The sequence below is a fragment of the Macrobrachium rosenbergii genome, chromosome 25 (genome assembly GCF_040412425.1).
Source record: "Macrobrachium rosenbergii isolate ZJJX-2024 chromosome 25, ASM4041242v1, whole genome shotgun sequence".
Classification (NCBI taxonomy): domain Eukaryota; kingdom Metazoa; phylum Arthropoda; class Malacostraca; order Decapoda; family Palaemonidae; genus Macrobrachium; species Macrobrachium rosenbergii.
In genome coordinates, this window is record NC_089765.1 from 47,776,910 (window position 1) to 47,786,909 (window position 10,000).

The 10,000-nt window shown below is 39.8% G+C and overlaps 1 protein-coding gene across 1 annotated transcript in view; it reads left to right on the forward strand.

Annotated features, from left to right (window-relative positions):
• Positions 1-10,000, forward strand: part of LOC136852638 (uncharacterized) — a 135,871-nt gene that overhangs the window by 38,528 nt on the left and 87,343 nt on the right.

A 10,000-nucleotide genomic window follows, 5' to 3' on the forward strand; every position in this document is an offset into this window, starting at 1 on the left:
CTCTAGAAGAGACGAAACGTCCTAACTAATAAAACGTCCATCAAAATGAACTTTGGTGCTTTACTCCATCAGTTGCCTGAAGAACAGAGGAAGATAATAAGGAAAATCGAGAACATTAGTAAGAAAATAATAAACTGCAACTTCGCTGTCATATTTAACGACATTTGCATAAAGGAAAACTTACTGCCAACATTCACCAATATATATATATATATATATATATATATATATATATATATATATATATATATATATATATATATATATATATATATTTTGTACACATATAAATGTTTATATATATTCTTATGGTTTTACCTGTGAGGGAGCTTGAATTCTGAGCAGGGAAATTACCTTTATGCTTTTCTAAGAGAATACTTCACTTACCATGGGAAATTTCTTATCTCTGACTACTATTTTGGGATCAGGCAGCCATAACAGAAAAGGAGGTGAGCTGAAGGCTTTTACTCAATGGGGGAGAAGTTGCAGATAAACACTTAGGTTCACTTTAAATTCACTTATATTTACATTAACAACAAGATCAGAAGAACGGGGAATAACTGAGGCAGGGAAACAGAGTCCTGCTGAATAACTAAATTACGTTAACAAATAATAATTGCAGAATTTCGAAGAAATCCACTCAGTGGCTCTGTAGAGTTAAATGGCCATGGTTTAGACCGAGGCAAGCAGGGCACATTCAAAAGGAAGATTCCACAGTAAGCGTCTCCGTCTGCAATAGAGAATGCACAAGCTTACGTGACTGAAGAAACAGCGTAATCAAAAGAAAAGTCGAGAAGTGCACGGAAGGTGCCAAGGTATCTTGATTTACGGCGCTGGAAACACTTACAATTTAAATTAATGCACTGAAATAATGAAGTCAGGTCTAACATGGAATTTTGCACTTTGAAAATGAAACTGAAAGTGAAACGGAAAAATTGGTGAAAGAATAATAAGTTCTTTGCTGATTAAGAAATACCTCTGATCAAGGTACGTTATCTTTGTTGGAGCGATGTCTTCGCCGTAGATAAGAATGGAGGAGGAAGTTTGGGGGGCGTTCACTGGGAGAAAACTTAGGCTTAAGCAAGAAAGCGATGTGTCGGGAATATGGCCCAGAAGGATCGGGGGTCAAGGGGAAGCTGCTTCGGGTACTGCAGCCAAGATGCCTCTGTCTGTCTTCACGTCGCGTGGCCCCTTGTATGACTTTTGGAGGATTAACTTCCCACGCCCTCTTGACACTCCATTTTCTATGATCACGGCCGTGGATCGTTGACGAGCTGTCTTTGACCCGTTCAACCACATGGCAGGGCAAAGCCCATGTGATAAGTTGCTATGGGCCTCTGAAGTTTCTCCTTGAGTTAATCCTATCCACTGGCTCGTCTTAGCCTACGGCAGGGATTTGTCTCCAAACGGCTTCATTCCTGGAACAGAGGTATTCAGAGCAGTCAGGGTTCCAGAGGAAAGGATATTAAGGACTGTCTGGAAAGCAATAAGTTAGAGACTAAGAAGGGGCAAATGTTTTCCATAGTCTTCCTGCCAGTCAGCAGTATGATAAAAAATGACTGTGCCTCTTTGAACAGAATAAAACAGTTTTAGTTTTACATTACTTTTCTTACAAGCATAAGGGTTTGTATTTTATTTTATTTCCTTCTGTGAATCTAGGAGGATGAGTTGGCTTGGGAAGGGTGTCCCTTTGTAGCAACTCCCCCGGCTAGTTGACATGTTGCACCTTCAATTGGGTTTGAATGTCTACAAGCAAGTGACTTGGCCGATTATGCTTTATCCCTCATTAAATTTCCCTTGATTACACTCATCTTAAAATTAGGGGTTCTATGTGATGAAATTATTGCAAACGATTTTACATCAATTTCAAAATTTATGTTAATGCAGAATAAGGTGCTGCTCGTAATAAAATTCATTAAGTTATCAGTTGTTGTTACTCTAAGATGACGGTTACTACAATTCTGAGTAAAATATTTCATGGTTCTATAAATCAAAGTAACAGCATAAGCTTATTTAAGCAATTATTACTAGAGTAATTTCTAAGGCTAGTCATGCACTTAATTATAAGGTTAACTTTGTGTGGTCAGAGTCATGCAGTTAGTTTGCCTTGATGAGGCATCATGAACGGAGTACTCGTGGGCTTATGTTAGGTGATGCTACGGTACTTGGGGATGACTGGGACTGTGCCAGATGTGGTACTAAGGTCATAGGTGCCTCATGGCACTGATTTAAGTACATGGGAAAGATAGAGTCAATAGAGCCACTTTTAGTCATTAGCTCTGCTTTCTGAAAGCTTCGAGGTGCTTAAAGGGTTATGAGCAGTAAAGACTGGTAAGAAAAATTATGATTAGTATACCAGGCTCTTATTCATTAACCTCTTGAAAGGGCCAGGTTCATCATGGGTAATGCCAGGCTGGTCTTGCAACCATGGCCCTGATGCCACAGTTAAGTAGTCAGAGGGAAGTCAAAGGACTTATGGTATTAAAAGATCTGGCAATTTGCACTCTGCATTGGAAGAGGGGGAACCAAAGTAAAAGTAAGGAGCCGTTTTAAGGGTTTATGAAGGGAATCACGAATGGGTAAGGTTGCCATGAAAATATTAAATTAAGAGATCGGAAAGAAAAGAAAATGTTCAAAGTGATAAAAGGAAATATTACAAGAAGAAATTAAATTACAAAGTTATAAGAAGTGGTAATAAGAGAAGAAACCTGGCATCCTACTCTGGTTTAAAGGTGCCAGAATCCTTCGTAAGATAAGGTGAGGCACTAGTGCCAGGGGAGCTCAGCGGCTCTTTTTAGACAACCTGGAGTTGTCTATGCCCATGACCTTTCTTCCATGGACCTCTTTTAGGTCGATGGTTTCGCTTGGTAGGGGGAATCGGTGGAACCGAGTCCGAGGAAGACGTTTAAGTGCCAACTGTTCCGGCTTCTTTGACAGCTGAAGCAGGGGCATTTGTTACAAACCCTACTACTAGTCATCACAGTTCCTTGAGTTCATCGGCCAGTTGAGATATGGCAGAATCCTTACTCAGAGTTTGGTCTGCTGAGGACTAGGAAAGCAAGGAAGAGGTTGTGGTGGGCGTGAGAGGCTTGCAGGTTGCAATGACCAGCACAGGCACAGGTTGCAAGGCCACACCATTGGGTGAGCTTCCTCTGTGGTCGGGGGAATCTGTAGGGGACCCGAGTATACTGTGAGTTGGCTGTCGTACTGGCACTGGTAGCAGTGCCCAAGCTGGGGGAAGAGAGGTGATCCGGATTGGGATCTCTCGAAGGAAGATCTATGGTGTGCTCTGGCACTGGCACTAAGGCAGGTCCAGGCACAGGAATTAATCCTGCAATTTCTTCGAAGTCCACAATGGACGGAATGTGGCACTGTCCAGGACACTTTAGGTGGCACTGGCAGAGAAGTTGATGTAGGTTGGGATCTCTGGAAGGGAGATTCAGGGTGGGCCTCGGCACTGGCACTGCGGCCGGGCCTGCCACTAGAATGAAATTTGGAATTGGCTTGATGTTTGGGACAAATGGAGTGTGGCACTGCTCAGGGTGCACAAGTGGCACTGGCAGTGGGTATAAAGCAAAATTGGGACATCCGGAAGGGAGATCAGTGGTGTGCTCCGGCACTGGCCATATGGCAGAGCCAGGCACAGGAATTAGATTCGTCAAAGACTCGATGCTTGAGACGATTGGAGCCTGGAACTGCGCAGGGCACTCAGTGGCACTGGAAGTCGGGTTAAGGCAGGTCTGTGAGGCTTATTTATGCCAGATGAATGGTTCAAGGGGTTAGGATCCTGGGATTTTGTAAATTAGGCGGGACTGGAAATCCTGTCCCAGGAAGAGGTCATAGCCTCCAGGAAAGTAAGTGACTGCTGCAAGAGTGCAGATTTTAGATCTATGGGGTGTCTTGTGACCCTAGGTTTGATGGTGGGGAGAATCATCTTCATATGGTTTACACCCTCAATGGTGACAAGTTATGTTGATCAATGGTGGCCCCATGAGGGACCTTGTCTTCTCTTATCAGGGAGATTTGCATGCCAGAGTCATCGAATGCCTTGACCTGGCATGCGGGGTAGCTACTTCGAGGAGGTGCCACATATATGAGACCCTTGGCTGGAGAGCCTAAAGACGAAGGATTCGTAACAGCCAGAGCAATGGCAGGTGTATTCGTTTTATTAGGGCAATTCGCCCCGAGGGCTGAGTTGTCATAAGCTCTGCAAGCAGTGCAATAGTTTTGGCTATAATCTTTTCATGACACTGCCATTGTGAAGAGAGCAGGCTTGTTGTTAGGTAACCCAGGGCCAGATGAAGCTTGGTTGGGTGTGTTCCCATTGGGGGTCTTAGGGGGGCCTTGGGCAGAGCCTGGGCCCTCAGATGGCACTGTTCTGTGAGGTGCCCAGACTTGTTACAGGTACGTCCATTCTGACCAGGTTTGACCTACTTCCTTTGGCTGACCTTGCCAACATTGTCTCCAGCATTCGGGTGTTATCTCGTAGGCCTTAGTTATGGCCTTATGTGCTTTGTCGAGCTTCCCTTGGTCCGCCTAGAGAAGGGAGCTAAAAGTGACTATGCCCTTTCCGTCCTGGTGCTTCTCCAGGAGCAAGGAAACTTCTGCTCGAGTGAACTTATACTTGGCTAGGACCTCTTCTACTTGGTCGAGCCAGACCTCGGGCTTTGAGTATTTCCATTTTGGTATGAAAGTGTTGGCATGGCTAAGCATAGGGTGGGTAGGGGGCAGAGTGGATTCGTTAGCAGCGATTTGGGAGAGCTCTACTGCATGAGCCCTTTGTTTATCATTCTCCGCTTCTGTTTCCTTTCTTTCTCGTTCTTCTCTTGCTTCTTTCTCCTTTCTTTCCTTCGCCTTCTCCTTCCTCTCCTTCTTCTCCTGTCTTGCCTTCTCCTCCCTTTCCTTTCTCTTTTTGGGCGGCGTTGACCCTTTTGTGGACCAATCAATCAAATGTTGCCCTGTCATTCTCATTCCCTTTTCAGTGCCTGTGAATGTTTTGTAGTTGTAGGCCTGCATGGTGCTGTAATACTTTGAAAGTCTCATTCAGAGAATGGATTCTGGTTCGTTCAAGAGACCTACTGAGTGGCACTGTGTAGTGCACGGCTCATTCCTGGGAATCGGGAATTAGGGTTTTGGTTCATTCAAGAGAATGGTCTCTGGTCAGTCCCGGAGGACGGGTTTTCCAAGAAGAATGTTCTAGTGATACTGTGTAGTGTGGGTTCATTCCTGGGAATCGAGTGTTAGGTTAGGGCCTCGATCAAAGAATGGCTTAGTGCTTGCACACGGACAAGGCTGGCTATTTGTGCAAGGTTTAGTGTGTTCCGAAATTTATATGTTTGTTCAGATAGAACAGGGTTTTGGTTTTGTTCATGCACGGACAAGACTAGCTATGGTGTGAAGTCAATTGTGTTCTGTAGAATGTAGGTTCTCATTCAGAGACCATGGGGTTTGGTTGTTCAAGAGGACGTAATTTTTTGGTTTATTCGTGCATGGACGAGGCTGGCTACAGTGCGAAGTCCAAGCAGTCCAGGGGATGTTGGGGTTCTCATTCAGAGAACGTGGGGTTTGGTTATTCAAGGAATGTAATTTTTGAGGTTGTTCGCATGTGGACAAGACCGGCTATAGCGCGAAGTCAAGGCGTTCCAGACAACATTGGGGTTCTTCGTAAGCGAACGGGTTTACTTTGTAGGTTTGTTCACAAAGAACGTAAGTTTGGGATGTTCCGTAGAATGTAGATTGGGTTGTTGCACACTGGGTGCAGATTTTTCTATTTGTGAGGGACTGTTGGGAGCCCTTAATATGGGTTAAGTCAGAGAGACTCGATTGGGTGTCAGAACACTGAATTAATGAGATGGGTAGCATAAACCTTAAAGAAAAAGGGTTCTTGGGTTAGGTGAAAGGCACTTGATACTGGTGCAGCGGAGTTAAGGTTTACGTAAAAGTTATAAAATTGGATTGCACTAGGCAAATAGGAAGCAGTAACTTAGGGGTACACACAAATGTATGCATGTACGAATAATTTAGCAAGACTCATCGTAAAGGGATAAGGCATTAGTTGTGACGAGGATGAATATGCTTACTTTGAAACAGAATTAAAAATGTGTCCGAGAGGTGACAAGTACAAATCTTAAATCTACCATGCATGAGGCATTTATTTGCCTGGGCCACGTGTGCAAAGAAATTAATTTTACGCTAGGTTGACTTGACCAACATGTGATCACGAGGGCTTTGTGTTTACTCTACTGTACAGAGTCACGTGAGATCGGGCTTGTTATGACAGCCAGTGTTTTGACTGGGTCGGTACGTGTGCGAAACCACGTGACTGTCTGAGCGAAAAATTTGTGTGGGATCTTATGAAACAGAAAAATGATTGTAGGAATGTGTTCCCCCTTCTCACGGCTACTCTGAGATACACAAACGAAAATTTGCTTGCTCATGTGGAATTCTGAATGATTAGAGAACAGGTTTCATAAGTGTTTTCTTTACGTAGCAAAATGAAATGAATTTCACAAACACTAAATTTTCCCAGTATGGTTTGGAAAGTGTGGAAGTTAATTTAAATTCTAGCTCATTTTCTACTACAATCAAGAGAGAGACCAGCTGATGAAACTGCTGGCAGGCTTGAATTCATTGCCCAGTTACTTCGCTGCCTATCTAAAATGATGGACGGTAAATTGTCCAGAGCATGTTGGGAAGGAAATAACGCTGTATTTCCTTGGGTATCACTTTGTTTAGCGCGTCACTGCCTAGCTAGCCTAACACTGAATCATCCAAGCTAACATGCGATAGCAAAAAACTTATGTATCGGTAAATCAACACTCTCTACTCGCTGTGAACTATTCGTGCGACATTCATGTGGTCTATCTGTTCCTAACAAATTTTAGTCACAATTTCAATTGCAACTAATATATATATATATATATATATATATATATATATATATATATATATATATATATATATATATATATATATATATATATATATATATATATATATATATATATATATATATATATATAATATGTATATATACATATATATATATATTCATATATATATATATATATATATATATATATATATATATATATATATATATATATATATATATATATATATATATATATATATATATGTATATATGTATGTATATATATATATATATATATATATATATATATATATATATATATATATATATATATATATATATATATATATATATATATATATATATATATGTATATATACATATTATGTATGTATATATATATATATATATATATATATATATATATATATATATATATATATATATATATATATATATATTGTATATATATATATATATATATATATATATATATATATATATATATATATATAATATATATATATATATATATATAAATATATATATATATATATATATATATATATATATATATATATATATATATATATATATATATATATAGCTTCATAGAAGGAAATAAAATAAAATATAACCTTTATGCTTGTAAGAAAAGTAATGTAAAACTAAAACTGTTTGATTCTGTTCAAAGAAGCACAGTCATTTTTCATCATACTGCTGACTGACAGGAAGGCTCCGGAAAACATTTGGCCCTTCTTAATCTCTAACTTATTGCTCCCTAGACACTCCTTTATCTCCTTTCCTGTGGACCCATGCCTGTTCTGAATACCTCTGTTCCAGGAACGAAGCCGTTTGGAGACAAATCCCTGCCGTAGGCTGAGATGAGCCGGTGGAGAGGATTAACTCGAGGAGAAAGTTCAGAGGCCCATAGCAACTTACCATATATATATATATATATATATATATATATATATATATATATATATATATATATATATATATATATATATATATATATTATAATTAGCAAGAACTCGCTAGCAAATTGCTCCCTCCTTTTTTTCATTTACTGTCTGCCGATCGATCGATAGACACATCTGTCTATCGTCTTCGCACGGTCAGAATACAAGGGATTACAACCAGTTGTAGGCTACTCCCTTTAAGTAGATAAGTCCTTCTTCGAGGCAAAAGTGAATCTGTCTGGCTGCTTCTTTACAGGCAAAAAACCCCTGCAGGCAACAGCTGAAAATGACTCAACTCCCTATGTGCCTGGACGTGCCCCCTGCCCCATAGGAGAGGGGATAAAAGCAACCAGGAGGCCAGGGCTCGGTCTCAGATGCACACTGGATGGCATGGATTAAAGATCAGACACCACACTAACGCCCTTGGCTGGACGATGCCCTTTAGCCCACGACTTCTCCATCCAACCACGTGGCCTTTCAAAGTACATTTTTACCTTCATGCACTTCAACCACCAACCACGTGTTCCTTTCGTGCTGGCCCAATCGATAACCCACGTGTTGCCCTCACCATCGAAGCCCCTGCATCCTACCACGTGGAAGATCGCATTCGCCCTCGGAAATCTGAAGTCACCCACGGACCGCCTTCTGCGCTGGAACCAAATCTTCCTTATGGTAAAGTGCTCTGTAAAGACGGCCATTCAGTCCCGCTTTTCCTCGTAAAATTTACTTAATTTGAGTGCCAGCAATCACCGAATCTCTTGTCAAATGTCCGTGTCGACAGTGCTAAGCCATTATTAATTCATCGAAGCCCATTGGCACCCTCAGTGCAGCTTCGAATTCATTATCCTTTTGTCTGTTTTCATTACTGGCGTATAATTTGTGTATCTCATTTCAGAGGGACCCTATATCGTGGAATCTTCTCGGACTGTGTCTGGAATCCCCCCAGTTTCATTCATCCCGTAGGAATCCCCTTCAGGATCAATAATTTACTTGCATTCCTCTTTCCCGTACTAATGATATTTATGTAAATATACTCCTGTAAGTTTACCCACGTATTTACATAATATTTTCCTTCAGTAGTAAGAGCCTTGCGCTCATATGAAATTCCCCCTTTTTTCCTCTTGTTTTATGTTTCCCTGGACCCACGAAGTCGGAATCACAAGGCTAAATTATCTGTAGCTGTTGCTACCAGTCTCACAGAAAATATTTCAAACCAGATTGCCCAGGAAAAACATAAATACATACATATATATATATATATTATATATATATATATATATATATATATATATATATATATATATATATATATATATATATATATATATATATATATATATATATATATATATATATATATATATATATATATATATATATATATATATATATATATATATATATATATATATATATATATATATATATATATATATATATATATATAAATAAATAAATTCTTATGTTCTTACTGTACTACAGTCAGCGGTATAAATGCATCATAATTATTACGCAAATCACCCCAAAATCTTCTCAATTTAGTGCTATTAATCTCAATCTCCATTTACTATTAAACCTCGTAAGATAAGAACTGTGTTTATCTACATTTCATTCAGTTTATTTTCTTCTTTGGCTGATTCATGCTGATGCAAATGGTATTTCAATGAAAGAGAGAGAGAGAGAGAGAGAGAGAGAGAGAGAGAGAGAGAGAGAGAGAGAGAGAGAGAGAAATAAATTTTTTTGATCCTCCGCGTGATTTAAACTTAAATTCATAGGGATCTGTTTAACGGAAGTTGGTTGCCTGAGAGAGAGAGAGAGAGAGAGAGAGAGAGAGAGAGAGAGAGAGAGAGAGAGAGAGAGAGAGAGAATAGATTACTTTGATCCCCTGCGTGATTTGAACTTAAATGGACGTAAGGAGATATTTGACGGAAGTTAGTTGCCTTTGAGAGAGAGAGAAGAAATAAATTATTATGATCTTCCACGTGACTGAAACTTAAACGGATGTAGGGAGAACTTTAACGGAAATAGTGTTGCTTGAGAGAGAGAGAGAGAGAGAGAGAGAGAGAGAGAGAGAGAGAGAGAGAGAGACGGCTATCTCTTGAGTAGCTAGAGATTTATGATTCAGTCTTTCAAGCTTATCTGAAAGCCATCTCCTCTTGGC